Source organism: Lactuca serriola, chromosome 6 (assembly GCF_051521515.1).
Source record: "Lactuca serriola cultivar US96UC23 chromosome 6, Lser_US96UC23_V15, whole genome shotgun sequence".
NCBI lineage: Eukaryota > Viridiplantae > Streptophyta > Magnoliopsida > Asterales > Asteraceae > Lactuca > Lactuca serriola.
The window spans coordinates 78,450,627-78,470,789 of NC_136413.1; positions in this window are offsets into that span (position 1 = coordinate 78,450,627).

The window sequence follows — 20,163 nt, forward strand, 5'->3', positions numbered from 1 at the left end:
ATTTATGTTATTTCTCTCAAGGAGTATTCCTTCGAGCTATAATCACAAATATCGAAAGTCTTTACTGAATGTTCGACAATGTAACACTTCTCAGATCTCGATTCAAGTTGGTCATTGGTTTTTCGTCTAACGAAATACCTCACAACAAAAGATCTAAATATGAGGGAACTTTCCAACTCCATATTTCATGAGGTGTTTTCAAACCTACTTAGTTGGATACAAGGTTAAAAATATGCTTTACTATTTCAAGGGTACATTCCTAAAAATTTGTGAATGGTAGCGAAACACGACTCATCATAGATCGAGCCATATAGTATTCGACTATCCTTTTATTAACATCATTATATTATGGTGTTATTGGAGAAGCCAATTATGGAAACCGTTCCACAATCTCTAAGTTGATTGTAGAACTTAATACTAAGTGTAACTTTCAGTTTAGGTGAGCAATTGTCAACTTAAAAAATTCAAAATTTTTTGCCTACTCATGACATGAGATATGTATATCACGTTGTGAGGAGATTAGTGAAATCACGCATCACCTTTGGGATCACAACATGAGCACATATGGCTCACGACATGAGACTTGCATGTGAGGAAACCCTAATATTGGGGGTTTTATTTTCGTATTTAAATGAAGTGAGTGTTGGGGTTAGCCTACCCTCACCCTTATCACCTCCTTGCACTCGCCTTTGAAACCCTATCATCCATATTTGTGTTGGATCTATATGCCCAAGAATCATTATGGAGTGATATTGCTAATAATATATGATCCTATAGGGTCACACCTTTATCAAGTTGGCACATTTTATATATTTATTGTGATTATTAAATAAAAATATTGATTCTTGTATTTTAATTAGGGAATAATTATTCTTTTATGAAAATAATAATTATAAGAGAGTATTATTGGTTATTATTTCATATGGTATGAATTAATAAGCCATGCACAACATTTTTGATTAGTTGGATTCTTTTGTCTTTTACCTAAAGACAAAGTTTATATTTTATAAACTTGGAGTTTATAAAAAATAAAGAATCCTCCTCTTTTCAAGAGGTATGGCCAAAAATATTAAAATATGGGGGTTGTTATTCAACCTCCATGCTTTTGTCTCCCATGCTTCTAAAGGCTACCATTACTTTAGATTATTTTAATGGTTAGACCTTACCTTTCATGGACTATATAAGAGTGTCTTATGTATGAGAAATGTGCAAGTTTTTGGTCTCATTTCTTCTCTTGAAGCACATGGTCAAAACTCTCTCTTCTCTTCCCCCCTCTCTCTCTTTTAAAGTTAGTTTGGTGGTTTAGAAGACCTCTTGACTTGTTCTCTTTAGTTCTTATTTGAGTTAAGCACTTAAAGGTTTAAGACACTCAATAATACAAGAAAGAACTAACATTCCAAGTGCCTTACTCTTGATGATGGATACTTGTATAGAAGATCATACACTTTGATATTTTGCTATCTTCATCAACACCCTAAAACCAAGTGGGTCCAAAGGCTTCAAAGGTTATCTCTAAAACATCTTATGGTTGGTTTTATTTCATTATAACCTCTATAAATGGATCCATGATGGTTTGGTTTTGTTATGAACTAAAAATAAACTTGTTATTTTTAAAGTCTTTTGTTGCCGGTTTTTGTGAAAAACAAGCTTTTATTTTGTATCAAAACCCAACAATTTGATCTTGAGCTTATTGGTGGTGATTTTGGCCAATGAGAAGGAGAGGAAGAGCATCTAGTCCATCATTTCTGCATTCAAGTCTCACCATCAAGCATTTGCACACCTTCTGGACCTTTTGTGAGTATCAAGTTCATTGCTTTATGAGTCTATAAGCTTAGATCTAGGTTTTTATGCTTAATCCTTCATATGCAAGATGATGTAGTGTTTGGAATACATAAAGTCGCCAACTTTATGGATCTCCAGTGTCCCTTAAGTAGTATAGATGCTAGATCTGGAATATGGTTGAGTTTGATGACTCTTGCATGAGATTTGGGGCCATTTTCTCCTTTTGTGCCCTAGTTAGTGTTTGGGACATGTATTGGAAATGCATGTCCAAAAATCATCGATTTTTATGATGTTTTGGAGTAAATAAGACATTATGGAGGAATTGGTTGCTTGACCAAAAGATATTAAGAGTTTCATTAAGAACTTCTGATCAAAGCGTTCTCATGATGTGAGCACATGGGTGTCACGACGTGAGATGGTATTCCTTGACTATTTTGACTTATTAAGTCACAACATGACCATTAGGGGTTACTACGTAACTAATGGATTATAGGACAATCGAGTGTGGATTGATTTTGACTTTGACCAAGTTTGACCTAAGGGAATTTTGGGTATTTTGAGTTGTATTTGAGATTGGTCGCTATTTGATGAATACGTGATCGGTAGAGCTGATATTTCGAGTAGTGTCATGTTCAACGATATTTTCAGACTGAGAGGTGAGTTTTCCTTATTGTTCTTGTGGGTCGAAGGAATCAATGTCGGTCCATCAGTTTATGTATCCTGGTATATAGGATGTTGCTATGTAGTAGTGATATGTAGAGTTGTCTGTTAGTTTTTTGACTGGTTATATGATTATTTGTTGCTAAGTATATGTCATTTGTTATTTATATGTCGGCAAAGTATGTGGGGTTGAGACTGTACCGCTTTGTGTTGTCAGTCAACAGACTGGGGCATTCAAACCAGGAGGTTGTGGGCCGGGGGTAATCCAACCAGGAGGTTATGGACCCGTTATGTGTTAAGCAAGCCAACCGTAAGGTTGTGGGCTAGGGGTAATCCAACCAGGAGGTTGTGGAACCGATATCTGTTGATTATTTGTTTGTGTGGTGGTACTTTGGGGGAACTCATTAAGCTTTGGCTTATTGTTTCAAGTACTTTAGATGATCGTGGCAAGGCGAATGTGTGATCATGCACATCCTTCAGATTTATGTTATTTGGATTTAGGGATACTTTGATTACTGAAATACACTTTTGAAACAATGGTTTTGGGTTGTTTCTAAAAATTTAAAATTTATTGATATTTTTGGGATGTTACACTAAGGCATTCTCCTTTCCTTTCAGATTCGAGTTCATTTATCTTCTTGCCCAACTAATTCCCTACTTTGTTCTGATACTTTTGAAACTTTTCATAGTGTTAAAATTATTCTTAATCATACCACATATACTCAACCTATCAATAAATATTACATGGTAGTGTATGTTGTCTTTTGTGGTGGATTTGATGGGTCCACACACATTAGTATGTACAAGATCCAACAACCCTTTATCACCATCACATGTCCATGTGAATAGTGACTAAGTCATCTTACCAACATACAAGACTCGCATACATCATCCAACTCAAGGTCGAATGATTCCAAGGCAGGTCCAATTGGAGCTTGGTGATGCGATTCTTACTTATGTGGCCAAGGCAATCGTGCCACAAGCACGATCATATCTAAGCTATTTAGAGGAATCAATGTTTAAGTCGTCACTGCTATTATTAGAAACACAAACTATAAATTTATGAATGTCAATTTCAAGAAGATTTTTTAGACATAAAACCATCATCTTTATAAACTAGAATTGTCACTTTTCCATTATTAAATGAAAATTGAAATTCATGTTTATATTCAACGCATAAGATGAAATTTGGTTTCTAAACATCTCTGAAGAGTAATATCAAGCGATTAGGTTTATCCTAACTCCATTACTAAACACAAGCTCAAAATCCTCAATCATCGAGACATGCGACATTCGTCTATTCCAATGATTAGGTTTAGCTCTTTATGCTTAACTTCCTTCTTTCATATATATATATATATATATATATATATATATATATATTCTCTAATGCCATCTAAATGTGATTACCATATCATGCATTAAGGATCCATGAATTTGAGTCTGATTATTCAAGTGCTTAATGTAGAGTAAAACATTTGAATTTACCATCCCAAAGATACTTAGGCCAATCTTCGTTTCATATGATCCTTGCCACTGCACTAATTGCAACTTGACTCTTTTGAGTCATGGTCGCATGGAATAAAGGGCACACCAATGCCATTCCTTAAAAATGGGAAGTTTTGTCCGAAAATGTTCCTTTCTATTTAGGATTCAAACGTTTCATATTCATTCCGCCAAAATTCAAAAGTGATAACTGAGATTGGATAAGAAATCTAATTCTTCTCCAGTTTTCTCAGTTTGGAGAAGGTTTAAGAACCACATCAATGTTTTCCTCCATATTATTTGTATAATAAATTAAGTCGAAATTATCATAAGAACAAACGAAAGATCGAATAACAAGATCTATAGCAAGACTCTTGTCAAGGGCAACATTTAGATTCTTGAGTTTGTCTATGTAGATTTCATTGATTACATATAAAAGTCTATTCTTCAATTCGAATGCAATTAGGAACTTTTGATGATTTTCAAATCACTCGTGTTTTGCCATTTGGTGACACATTTTACTCAATTGCAAATTCATTTCATACGTTCACATGCTCATAAAATTCCTTTTGGAACATCGAGGACATAGACATAATAATGCAAGAAACCTTCTTTGACAAATCTACATTTTATGGGAACAACAACTTATCTAAAGTTGACACATTATTGATTTAGAGATATGATCATTATAGACATCTTTCCCAATATCAAAATCAAGGAAAATATCATAATAATTGATCAATTCTCGAGGGACAACAAAGAGAAACTAGAATTAGTAAGTGGGTGCGGAGGTAGAAGAGGATTCCATCTAACTTAAAGGAAAAAAGTTTAATTAAGTCGATTTATTCCTTAAATATTAACCTAATTTTAAATTAAGTCTATGATCCATAAATACAATTCGTAATAGGAAGAGGGATGTCATAATTACATCATGAATATATTTTAAGTAGGTAAAGCATTTTACCAATTTCAATCAAAATGAAACTCCTAAATCTTTTGAGATCAAATGAACAATCAATGACGTGTTAATCTCAGATTATGCTCTTCGATTTGCGGCTAAGATGCTAAGCATCACAAATAAGTTGAGAATAACCATGCAAACCCATGTGATATCCTCTAGGTCATTTATGATTTCACATTGATGTGCCAGTTAACCACACACGCTCCATCAACAATCATAATTTTTGAGAATGTGCCATCATTTCAACTTTGTAGTCCCACATTAGTGTGTCGGTTAACCACATACACAACACTAACGACTCACAAAGAAATAATGTGCGTTTTCATGGATTAGTATACACTTTTACATTTTTATTCTAAAGTAACTAAAGTGAGATTTTATAGAAGGTTTTATTACTTTATACATTATACTTATAATGTGATTAGTGTCATATCAAACCCGCTCGACTAACGACCATCCACCACACAAATAAGCGACGGGTGAAAAGGATTACCAGCTAATATTTAATAATTAGTATTTGAGCTATGATTTAAGAATTATCTATTAATTAGACATTTAATTAATTTTCTTAAATCTTATTAGGATAATCATATTATTTTATAATTGGTAGTTATCTTATTTATCTTCCTTTCATATTCAAGTTAGGAATCTAAATTACCTAGTTGATATATTCAGATTTTATACATTTAAAATAACATGGATTAACTAGTAATTGTCCTATCTTTTGAATCATGGCAAGAAAATTCATAAATCACAATCCAAACTGTCTTCACGTCATGACAGAAGGTTGGTCACGATGTGGCAAATAATTTTTTAGTTTTTTTTATTTGTTTTGAGTTTATCTATTATGTACCATTAATGTGAAAATAAAGTTTCTAATACCACTGATGGGAATTCTAGGTTACAATAACAATATACTTGCGGAATTTCACTTAACATGTACATGCAACCTAAATTGGATCTATGTCTTTTCACATCTAATAACAACATACCTACGAAATACACAAACCAAAACCTATGAATCAAAATTCAAAGTTAAGAAGATTTGATTGATTAAATAATATATTTTATCCCAATTCAAATCATTTTCTTATTAGCAACTAGGAGACTTCTAGAAACCCTAAGAAAGACTCCAAAACTGTCCATGTCATGGATTATTATAGAGTTGTCTCTTTTTTTCAACTATTGAACAATTACAAATCACCCCTTGCACATTTAGTTAATTCCAATTAATTACGAATTAATTCCAAATTAATTCTAATTAAGAATGAACCAATTTTGACCATTTCTAATTAATTTATTATACATATAATAAATTAACACATCATCAATTAAATATTTCTAATTAATATATTAATTACATAATATATTAACAAATCATTTTAAATTTATCATTTGATCAATCTAATCCATTTCCTGGTTATAAGGGCAAACCAAAAAAGATTTTACTTTTATTCATCAACATTATACCAATTTAGATAGGACCTTAGACACTTAATCCAACAAATTCAATGTTCAAAAATGGATTCATTATCGGCAAGATCTTGAAGGTAATCGATTTTGTATTATTTTTCTTGAAGGTCGTCGTTTTGACTCTACGAATTTTGTGGTGGATGGCAGCGGTGGATTGTGGTGGTAGTAGTGATTAACTTCTTTTTTAATCTTGTTATTTTGCAGGTAGTAAAGAAGAGATTTCATTAGACATTTTGTTGATTTACCGGTCCACCATGTTTAAATTGAGACCATGGTAGACGACAGAGCACATGAAGTTGATTCTGACGACGAGAATTAAATGTATCTGGGTCACGGGATATTTGAGTGTGTCTAACATTAGTCCCATCACAACTATTATACCTCGAATAAGGTATCATCGAGGGGATTTAGATATGAGGGGGAGGATTAAAAACACGAAATGAGAGAATGGACCGATGAAGCAATATACTAAGGTCTGTCATGTTCGGAAAATATAATCTATTCTGGCGAGGATGGTGATTCCAGTGAAGAAGAAATAAATATTAGACATTCCAACATACCAAGCTTCGATTGTCCGACATGCTTAGTGGCGAGGATGAACGTACAATGACCGATGCTAAATCCGGTGAGAAAATGAAGGAGGACATAGGTTAAGTAATATGAAGAGAGCGATGTTAGTAGTCCAAAAATAACATTGAGTATGCCAACTACTGTAAGGAATATTAGATGTCCTTTAAAAATATATAAAGATCTAATTTAAAATGTCACATCACTAAAGTAATTGTCTCTCCCCACATCAGGTCATATGATATTGTAATTGACACGTAAAGGTTAACTTTAATGGTCTATTGTGCCAAAAAAAAATATAAATGGTCGATCTAAGACAACCACAAAACTTGATTGCTAGTAGAATGTCATTTTCCCTTACATTTTCTTTGAATTTGTTATTTGGTGTTTGGTAATGTTTCTAAATATTTATTTAACTTTAATATGGTTCTTCCCCTAAATGATAATCACTTATTATGATTTTAAGTTTTAAAAACATTTTTATAGGTTTTTAACTTTAGCCTTTGATAGTTTACTCTATCAAACACCCTTAAGAGGTTTGATCCTAATAGTGCTTAATAGTCTCCTTAAGCTCAATCTATGTATTTTGACATGTTTTCAAATTTGAAAACTTAGTTGAAGACCAATATGAACTTAGCAATTGGATATTAAATGTTAAATTATTTGAAATTTAAGATGTATTTAAGGATGTTACTTTACCTTGGTTTATTGATTATGTTGTTACAACCTCGTATGTCTCGACACTTTAAACTTTTTAAATGTTAAGGACTTAACTAGTTAAAACCTATATCTGCAAGTAGTTTCATGAAATGATTCTTATTTTTCACATTAGTAGTTGTTTTTTGACTATCTGAAAAAGATATCTATGAAATGTCTTGGATATTTTTCAAACAATAAAGTTTTCAATGGTGGATCTTAATTAACATGAACAATTTGCTTTATGATTAAATCAGTGATATTCATATGGATATCACTTTTTCTATAACCCACTTATAATCATATATAAACATGAAAAATATGTAAAATTCATTTTTATGAAATTTGTTAGAAAGAGTATAAATTGCAAGTTATATATATATATATATATATATATATATATATATATATATATATATATATATATATATATATATAAATTGCAAGTTATATATATATATATATGTATATAAATAACGTGTAAATATTACGTTCAATGTTTTTATTAAAAAACTAATATGAGATTTCTTAATAAACAGATTCAAGAATTTCACCTCTCTGATTTGTGTTTTTCTATACATTTACAAGAAACACGGTTTTACATTTTTCAGTCTCATTACAGTTTAATCTCAACTAGTTCTATGATCTAGCTCACTAGTCCTATCAAACTCGTTCGACTAACTACCATCCACCACACAAATAAGCGATGGGTGAAAAGGATTATCAGTTAACATTTAACAATTAGTATTTGAGCTATGATTTAAGAATTATCTATTAATTAGACCTTTAATCATATTTCTTTGAATTTGTTATTTCGTGTTTGTTAATGTTTCTAAATATTTATTTACCTTTAATATGTTTCTTTCCCTAAAAGATGATCACTTATTATGCTTTTAAGTTTTAAAAACCTTTCTATAGGTTTTTAACTTTAGGTTGGATATTTGACTCTATAAACACCCTTAAGAGGTTTGATCCTGATAGTGCTTAATAGTCTCCTTAAGCTCAATCTATGTATTTTGACATGTGTTCAAATTTGAAAACTTAGTTGAGGACCAATATGTACCTAGCAATTGGATATTAAAAGTTAAATTATTTGAAATTTAAGATGTATATAAGGATGTTACATTACCTTTGTTTATTGATTGTGTTGTTACAGCCTCGTATATCTGACATTTTAAACTTTTTAAATGTTAAGGACTTAACTAGTTAAAACATTTATCCGCAAGCAGTTTCATGAAATGATTCTTATTTTTCACATTAGAGGTTGTTTTATTTAACTATCTGAAAAAGATATTTATGAAATGTCTTGGATATTTTTCAAACAATGAAGTTTTCGATTATGGATCTTAATTAACATGAACATTTTGCTTTATGATTAGATCAGTGATATTCATATGGATATCACTTTTTTTATAACCCACTAATAACCATACATAAACATGAAAAATATGTAAATATCATTTTTATGAAATATGTTAGAAAGAGTATAAATTGCAAGTTATACATACATACATACATACATACATATATATATATATATTTGTGACATCCCCAAAATCACGGCCAGAAAAGACCGGTTTAATTTATGCTTTTAAAACAAGTTCACAGTAATCCTTTGATTAAAAGAGTTGCGGAATTTGTTCCCAAAATGAAATATGATAAAATAAGATTTATCAAAGCATTTCATAAAGAAATGTATTTTCATTATATAACAAAACTCGGGATGTCATTTTCCGATAAACAGAACAAAAGCATAAACATTACAATACAGACCTTACAACAGTTATATAAAACAATATGTCTATAATCCAAAAATAACTTGACAAGTCATCCAACTTATGCTCTGGCTCCACTACCTGTAATACAAAGAAAACTGAGTGGGTCAGGCTTGGGAGCCTAGTGAGCATATAGGGTTTTCAACCCACAATAAATAATTATATTTAATTCCACCAACCAACAATAACCCAATTACCCATTCTCGTTATTCTCACTTTACATCCGTAAGACAACTAACATAAGGGACCTAGTCTAAGAAGATTTCATCAGGGCGACAACACATGCTTCGGGGGTTCCTCAGCAATATAAGTCAAATAAGGCAACCATGAGGGGGATGGAGTATAGCGAATGAACACCCAAGTTCATTAACACCTACAGGTGGCGAGCCTACTAGCGTTCCATAAGACTGTCTAGAAAAATTTGTGGTCGTCATCTAAACTCCGCTAGATGACTAAATCAAAAACATCGAGGCCTCTCATCTTTTTATCACAAGACAACTATCTACCCATGTTCTACCCAACATTTTAGTAGATAAATTATTAATTTTTATACATACTTTAAAACCTGTATGGTATGTTCATTCAAAACACATTCCAGATAAAAGATGAGACACATAAACATAACACGTATTTCATAAAGAATAAATCATATCTATGAGATTAGAAGATAACATCGATACACTCACATAACACATATACTTAGTACGTTAAATCGATACCTGTATAAAATCGTGCATTTGAAAGAGATTATGTACCCCTTTCAAATCAACACCAATATATAAACACATAGCACGTATTTCATAGTAAATACTTCGTATTTATGTATTAGAAGAAAGTAACTGCACACTCGCATATTAAGACGATGCTTGGACAGCACTTCGGCTCTTAAAGTGGAAATTCTTCAATGGATCCGGGATATCTTCACACACCGGATTTCTCACGGGTAGAGCTTCGGCTCGGAAACTCTTTTCTTCTCGGGGTCTTCGGGCTTCGGGACTTGCTTCGGGTCTCGGGATGATACCGGGGCTTCGGGGCTACTTCTTTGCACGTAAATCAAGGTAATATGGGTGAGAGAAGGGTGAATTAGCAACCTTGGCCGGCTGCCCCTTCAAATCTATTTATAGGGCAAAATTTTCATTTTCCACATCGTGGACACTATTTCCACGTCATGGGCTTGGTCGTCACTGCATGCGTCATCGCAAGTTAGGTCTGACAGACTCCAGGAGGCGTCAGAAAACACTCCACGTCGTGGGCACTGTTTCCGCGTCGTGGCCACCGACAGTTTTGGGGTTTCGCGCCCCGAACTTCATGAATTCATAACTTTCGCATACGAACTCCGTTTTCGACGTTCTTTATATCGACGCGTAGGTGAGATTATGCTCTACAACTCTCGTTTAGAATCTATTGGCTAATTTTGGCTTTATTTTTAATATATTATAAATATATTACTTTTATATTATTTTTAGTAAGCCGGGACAGGAAAACTCCATTAGAAATTCATAACTTCTTCATCCGATGTCCGTTTTCGTCTGTCTTTTACCGTTGTACTACTATCAACGAGATCTTCGATTCTCGTTTAGATTGTTTCGGCTAAAAAATCACTCGATCTCATATTCGAGTATTCGGGCTGCATACCGCTAAGTCGAAACTTCGGAAAATCATAATTTCCTCATACGAAGTCAGATTTGGGCGTTCTTTTTATGCACGCTCTCGGTTTAACATAATCTATGACTTTAATTTAGATCACTAAGGCTAGATATCACTCTATCTTAAGTTCATATTTTACTTCACTCAGCGTCGTGCCGGTTCTGTCGCGAAACTTCGACAGGTCATAACTTCTTCGTTATAACTCGGATTTCGGCATTCTTTATATCTCTGGAATCCTTGTTTCAACCACTACAACTTTAAGTAAAGAAATCGGGCTTATATCATACTTTAATTTTGATGCTTATTTTATTCTTAAATAATTAAATTATAATAATTAAGCAAATAAACACATAATTCACGTAATACTCAAATATTTCATCATTATTACTTCAAAAAGAGTTACAAAGGTCAACCTAGACTATTACATCAACGTTAATGCCTAGAATAGAAACGCGGACGTTACAATATTAAGTTCAAATGAGAACACTATTTAATGTGAGAACGTGAGAACACTACTTTTTGTTACTATTCTACTATGAATTTTGTATATACAACGATATTACATTATTCATCAACAAATATACGAACAATCACACATTAATATTCACATTAAAATTTTGTATGTACAACTTTATGACATTATTCATCACCGAATATATGAACAATCACATATTTAACATTTACATTAGAATTTACTAAATTACTACACATATATATATATATATATATATATATATATATATATATATATTATAGTAGAATAGCAATATAAAATTGAATATATTCATATTATAATTACTACAATCCTATACATATAAAATTCATAGTAGAATAATAACATAAAGTAGTGTTCTCACGTTCTCACATTAAATTGTGTTCTCATTTGAACTTAACCATATATATATATATATATATATATATATATATATATATATATATATATATATATATATATGGGCCAATCAAAATTAAATAAAAAATTATATATATATATATATATATATATATATATATATATATATATATATCCCTATTTTAATAAATGAATAGTTTTAATCTCCATTTGACATGTGTCACTCTAATACAACTCTTTATTAATATTATGCCACATGTCAAAGAGATATATTAGGCAACACTTCAAAATTCAAATTTAATTTTTTTTAATTATATTTTAAATTTGAAGTAATAATAACTTTAAAATTTTGGTATCTTTCATAATTAATGATTTATTTAAAGTAACTTATAAATAATTTTTGAATTTTACTATGGAAATTTAATTTATATTGTAACCGTGGTTTCCACGGGTTATAAACTAGTATATATATATATATATATATATATATATATATATATATATATATATATATATATATAGGTTTAGGTGTTCAAAGTAATTATTGTGTGATTGTATACATAAATTTGGGGCAATCAAAATTAAATAATTAATTAAATAAATAAGGGTAATTTAGTAATATGATTAATAACTTCCAAAAATAATCCCTATAATCATGGTATTGACTTTTAACCTAATTTCTCCAGGTTTATATCTAGAGTCGTTCCGCTCTTCATCTAAAAACCAAATCTTGTCCGATCTGCAAAATTGGAATAGACTACAAAATCAATCTTGAGTTCGACAAAAATCGATTGACATCGCCATCTCCGATCGCCATAAACAATTACTCAACGACGTCATTTTCCTGCCATGTCTACTCCGTCGCTCGTCGCTCCCTTCCGACGTCCACACCTCCGACCGATCCCATCAGGTGAAATTGAAGTTTATTCGAGTTTTACCGGTTGCCATCGTAACCCAAATCCTAACAATCTAGGGTTCATAAAGGTTTGTCGATTTTTGCTAGGCTTGATACATACAAGCACAAGCTTTAATTTGAGGTAATATTTTTCTTCTTAATAATAAAATAAATAATTAATCATATCTATTAGATTTAGTGTTGATTTATTCCTTGTGTCTTGCAATTTAAACTTTTTTGTTATCGATATTTTTTTTACTTTCATTAGATCTAGAAGCTTTTATTGTAATCTATATGCCAATTCTAAACTATTTATGGAGTTTTTGGCTTGTGACTATTGGAGGATATCATCTATTTTGAGATTTAAAGTTCAAAATTCAACCATATTTTTAAAATTGAGATATATTATTGAATCGCATGTTATATTTATTTGACTTTCATAGTAAGTTTTCTTTTTATTTGTGTTAAATTGATTGCTTTTTATATAAAACAATGATTACGAAAACTTGTTTCCTGGAGCATATATGTTGTGTGGAGATTTGATGAGTTTTTTATTTTAATATTCATTATATGATGGTTTTCAATTTCATGGATGGTTGGTCATCTATAAGAGGCATCCAAGTTGTCACAAATTCTACTCATCATTTCTGTGTATGATTCATATATTTGTCCATCAACTTATGAAACTACTTTCTAGTAATCCCTTAGTGGTTTGTGTATTTTATAAAATTCCAATTCTATCGGAATTGAATCACGAATTCAAATTCTATCAGAATGGAAACACGAATTCTAATTATGTTGGAATGGAATATGGATATTTTCTCATTGATTATACATGTTCTACAGATTTTGGTTATTGGTTTTGGTGCAGTTAACAAGTCCGCATATTTTTCCAAAGGAATATAGTTTTTTATTTATCATTTGCTAATGTGTTATTGGATTCTAAACTACAATTGGATTTTTTTTTCACAGAAGTTGATGCTTGAAGAAGTTGATGTTTGAAGAACGGACAACAAAATTGAAAGTGTTTCTTAGCAACATTATTCTTTTAGAATGAATTACTGTATTTGTTAGATTTTGATGTTTTTTTTCCGGATTTGAAAGTTTTTTAGTTTTATTCTTTAACAATAAATGTAATTCTTAGCAATTGTTACATGTATTCTATAAGAATTAATGTAATTTTTGTTTTAATTCTTCAATTGATGGTTCAAGAATTTTGTTCTTCTACAAGAAATTTTTAAAGTTATGATCAAGAAATATGTTCAAGAATATTTTTATTATTTTATGGTTCAAGAATATTTTTATTTTTGAAAATACTCAAACATATTCTGTTAGAATGTCCGAATTAAAAACCTTATAATTCGTAAAATCAGATTTTTAAAACTAATAGAATCTATGATCCCTTAAAATATGCAAATTTCCTTTGTTAAATCTATATTAATTGACTAAAATACCCGTTTAGTTAAATTAGATGGTATTTTTCAATTATATTTAATTTAATAATATGTATTAATCACTTTCTTAAAATAAGTAAAATGATTGGCCCACAATCATTAATACAATCACACAATAATTAGTTAGAATATATAATAACCTAAGCCTATATATATATATATATATATATATATATATATATATATATATATATATATATATATATATTATAGGGAAGGGTTATTTGGAAAACAAAAAAACTCTAAAAATCATAAAAATGCATAAAAAAATACCAAGACATCACAATACTTTATTTTGAATTTTTTATCAAAAAATCGCAGCATTTTTTACAATTTCGCTGAAGAAAAAATAAAAAATCAATTTTCTTTTTTTTTTTGTAAAAAAAAATTTTCAATTTTTTTTTTCAGCGATTTTGACCTAAAAGTTTGCAATTTTTTGATAAAAAAAATTCAAAAAAAAGTTTTGTGATATCTAAGTATTTTTTATGCATTTTAATGATTTTTATGGTTTTTTGTTTTCCCTAAACCTATATATATATATATATATATATATATATATATATATATATATATATATATATATATATATATATATATATAAGGAAGAGTTATATGGAAAATGAATGATTAGGGCAACACATATTTGAACCAATGAAAACATGACAACACATCACTTCCACAATAACTTACACAATACATTACTTGTGAAGAAAGAAATGGACACGTGTCATCTGATTATTGGTTCCGGTAGATGTTGCCCTACTTATTTGTTTTCCATATAACTCATTCCTATATATATATATATATATATATATATATATATATATATATATATATATATGAAGATAATAATGTGTAAATATTACGTTCAATGTTTTTATTAAAAAACTAATATGAGATTTCTTAATAAACAGATTCAATAATTTCACCTCTTTAATTTGTGTTTTTCTATACATTTACAAGAAAAACGGTTTTACATTTTTCAGTTTCATTACAGTTTAATCTCAACTAGTTCTATGATCTAGCTTTATTGGTTCTCACTAAATAACATGTTTAGATGCAAGCTAAATTATTATTCATGCAACAAGATTATATAATGGTTAGGCTATTGGATATACTTCAACATCCTAAAAATATGACCCAAAATTTTCATTTTTCATTCAAGTAAAAACAATATTCCAAATCATTGTTCATACAACCCAAATAAAATAAGTATGTCAAACATCATAGAAATCAGAGTGTGTCCTATAAACAGAATCCATATGGTGTGTGCGATGCAGTAAACTCGAGCTCTTCTCCTTGGAACCAGAAGTACGTGAAACATAAACTAAAAATCGTAAGTACAAAGCTTAGTCAGTCCCCCAAAGTACTACATACCAACATACATAACATATAACGAGCCCCGCCCTAGCTCGCATAACAGTCCCCGCCCAATGAGTATAACGGGCCCTGCCCTAACTCGTATAACGGGCCCTTCCCAATAAGTATAATAAGCCCCAACCTAACTCACATAACGGGCCCTACCCACATATAAATCATATAGCAACTAATTACATACAAGATAATTATCGGCCCCGCCCATAAAACATACAAGCACATATACATACTCGTGCCACACAAACAATGAGTATCCTAACATATCATATCATGGGTCGGCATTGGTGCCTTCGACCCGCTATACATGGTAAGGAAACTCACCTCGAATGCTGAATCTCACGGAAGATCCCTAGTTGTTGTCCTGACGACTCCCCGAGCTATCAGTACAAAATAACACCCTATTAACACTTGGGTTCCATACTATAACTAATAATCCATACTTGGGGTGAAATGACCATTTTACCCATGGCATAGCTTGATCCAAGACTAAGGCCCAAATCCAAATCTAAAAGGCCCAATATCGAATAATCCTTTAAGGCCCACTTATGGCCCAATTTTCCAAATTGGGTCCAATTCCTTCTAATGGGCCTTTGCCCAAGGCCCAATAATATTTATGGCCCAAAAATCCCAAATTCAAATGGCCCAACTAAACCCTAACCTTCTAAGCCCAAAACGTGACCCAAACCTAAGGCCCAACTTTGAAATGCCACCTAACTGAGTATGCGGGGCGTACTCAGCTTGTATATTAAGCGTACTGGTGTTAGGGTGCAAAGCTATTCATGATTGACTTTGTAAATGTTTGACTTTTGTAAAACCCACTTGCATGTGGAGTATTAGCCTTGTGACACATGAGAGATAGAGAGTGAGAGAGAGACATGTAAACACCTCTATAAATAGTGGGTTCATACCACTTGTAGAGGTGTGCTTGAGAGATGTAAAAGTTGAGTGTGTAAGTGTGTGTTATCAATGTAGTCTAGATCTATATCCTTTTTGTATAACACCATACATATTCAATACATCTCTTGAACACCCAAATCACCATGTTCATTATGCATTCTTTAATTCCGCATGCCAAACCATGTTCTTATGTCACTACAATTGGTATCAGAGCGGGTCTTCAAGATCAAGGTGGTTTTTGAAGATCGATTCTTGGTTTGGCAACTTTTGTCGCAATTTGAGCAATTTTGGTGAGTCTCTCTCTATGATCTCTCTTAATTTCATTGAATTCGTGTGTTGCGTTTTTGATTTGTGATCGTTTGACTCATTGGATCAAATATTTTTTGAAAAAAACCCCATTGTGTGATCCAATAATTTTTGTTTAGATCAAGTCAACCAAAAACAAAATCAATTTTACTGTTCATCAAATTGAATTTCAAGCCCAAAGACAAATTCAAAAGTAAATCCATTTCGTTTATTCAAATATCGAGTCCATTACTCGAGTTTGTTACTGTTCATCATTTGTGATTGTAGCCCAAAATCATTATCTGATTTATTTGAGCCCAACAGTTGAGATGTTACTGTTAATAATCCGTTTGTGAGCCCAAAAATTCGTTTACATCATATGATTTTTGAGTTTTGTTCCAGATCTAGTCACATGTATGCATAAAAAAGTTGTACTTTACTGAAAATTCGAGACTCGAGTGTAGTTCGACATATTCTCACGTTTTTGTTCTCGATTTCATGTTTATGTTAACCGATTAAAATTTGTTCGTAATCTAGACTTGTGAATCGATTGAATTTGAGTTGTTCTATTTCATATCGATTATGATCAAGTCAAATTTGAAAAACATCAAATTGTATCTTTGATTTCTATGAAACTGACCAAGAACACTTGTAGGAGGTGAAGAAAAGTTGGTTGAACAAGTTTTGATCTGAAATTTGTGGTTAGATTCGTCAATTTCGTGTTTCTTGATCTTTGACTTCGAAAAGTCAATCCCATAAAAAGTCAAACTCGACTTCTATGGGTTGATTCAATGAATTGGAAGAAGAAATTGGAAGATACAAGTTGTTTTTGAACTGTGAATGTCAAAATCATGTTCAATTTGGTGTTTAATTTTGAAATTTCTTGGATTAGAGCTAATGGTGTCGATGCCTGTTCTTATGTTCTTGGTTGATTTTGGAACTCGATCTTGGAATTTATTTGGGGTCGAATGTTCTTAATGTGAGTCAAAGTTGATGTTTTGGGTTCGTGAATGAAAAGCAAAGTTAATGCAAGAGTCGATCGATGCGAATTCAAGAAAGAGTGGAATCGATTGATATCCAAAGACGATGGTAAAAGAACGAAGGGTGTATATGAATGTTTTGGATTAACATCTGATAACACGAATTTGGGAAGAAAGCAGGTCGATTTCAAATGGGAAGGTTGTATGAGAATCGATAGTTAGAAACGAACTGGGAAAGATCGACTTGGTAAGGAATTATGTTTTGATGTGTCGATGTCTAAATTGGAGTTCGTTGTGGGATTTATGGAGTCAACTTTCGCATCAATGGATGATAATTCGCATCTGGAAATCGATTTAGGAATATGACTGATTGAAATCGACGAGTTAGATGTCACTTGGATTCAACATTGAGTATTTTACTGGGAATCGAATTTGATTTGGCAATTGTAGAAGGCTTCGCTTTTGTGATACTTTGATGACGAACAGATGGTCGATGCGAAGTCTAAGTGGATATTGGAATCGATTATGCGAAGTTAAGGATTAAAGGAAGTCATCATTCGCAATCTATGATGTTTTGGAGACGTTCGCATCTGGAAGCAAAGTGGAGAAGAAACAGATTATGTCGATTCGCATTCCTAAACTTTCACTGAAATGACACTTTATACAACTTCGCAAATGGGTAATAAAAGTTGAGAAATTGCAAAATTTTCAGTTCTGGTCCCTGCAGTTTGTGCGAATTTACACATTCTACCTAGTTTCGCAAATGGGGGTGTGTTTCGCATATTTGGCTGTTTTGGGCACAACGAGTCACTGCAGAATTTTGAAATTGACAATTTCTACCCATTTTTGAGAAATTTTGTCAAAGGCAATCCGTGAACGAAGCTAAAAATTCAATATTTTTTGGATTTTCCGGATTGAAGCACAAAGTTTATGCCACATGTTAAGGGAGAGTTTTGACATGAAAAATTCCAAATAGACCATGTTCTTTTTCCTTTGGAGTTTTATAATCAAATTTCGATTATAAAAAGGGGAGAAGCTTTATATGGAAATTCGAACTTGAATTTTTCATATTACGTGGATTTGAAGACCGAAGTGATCTTGAAGTTTTGAAGCCTACGAGATGATGCAATTGGAAGTTCGGAAGTGATGTATTCGAAATGGGTTTGGAATTATTGAAGATTTTTAGGGTGTGTTTTTATGCGCAACTTTAGGGTGATTATTTGGAGTTTGGGATACTCTTAATCATTCGTTGCTGCTCGGATTGTATTGTCTCACATCCTAGAGCCCAAATTGAAGAATCATGGAATAATTGAAGATTGAAGTTCGTTTCAACATGTGTCACCTTTGAGGCTCGAACTGCGTAGTTGCTCGACTTTGGAAAATTTGAAGAAGTTCATTCATTCCTAACTTTGAGGGGGAGAATGTTAGGGTGCAAAGTTATTCATGATTGACTTTGTAAATGTTTGACTTTTGTAAAACCCACTTGCATGTGGAGTATTAGCCTTGTGACACATGAGAGATAGAGAGTGAGAGAGAGACATGTAAACACCTCTATAAATAGTGGGTTCATACCACTTGTAGAGGTGTGCTTGAGAGATGTAAAAGTTGAGTGTGTAAGTGTGTGTTATTTATGTAGTCTAGATCTAGATCCTTTTTGTATAACACCATACATATTCAATACATCTCTTGAACACCCAAATCACCATGTTCATTGTGCAATCTTTAATTCCGTATGCGAAACCATGTTCTTATGTCACTACAACTGGCTCGAAGGCTTGTACGCTGCGCGTACGGGCTTGTACGCACAAAGTACTCATCCAGATAAACCATCTTCTAGATTTAACTCTCAACCCATTAAGACTTCACCCCATAATGCATATTTGACCTCCTTGAGTTGGGTTATCACGTAAAGTTGCCAACTTTACGTCCATGCATGGCTATATGAAGCTCTAAAGCTCAACAAGGACTTAATAAGAGACTTAATGAATGCATGAGGCCCTAAAGCCCATAAAGTTGGCACCTTTATGTCTAAGGAGCCCATGATAACCTTAGATTTGAAAGAATAAGTCTTTGGGACGTCCTAATTCCATCATTCACCCAAACCATGGCTAAAAATATAACAATTTAACCCAAAAAGAAATCTAAGCAACTATTAATCAAGATAATACTTGATACCTCAAACTCCTTGCAAAATGGGTAATGGTTCTAGATCCAAGACTTCCTCTCCAAGCTTAGAAACTTCAAGATCTTCTAACTCCTTCACAATGCACAAAATAAACACCAAACTCTCTTCAAAGGCTCAAATGCTTAACAATGGTGGCTATAACTCGATTTAGGGTTTTGGAGGCGTTGGATGCTGGAAATGAGGCCAACCCC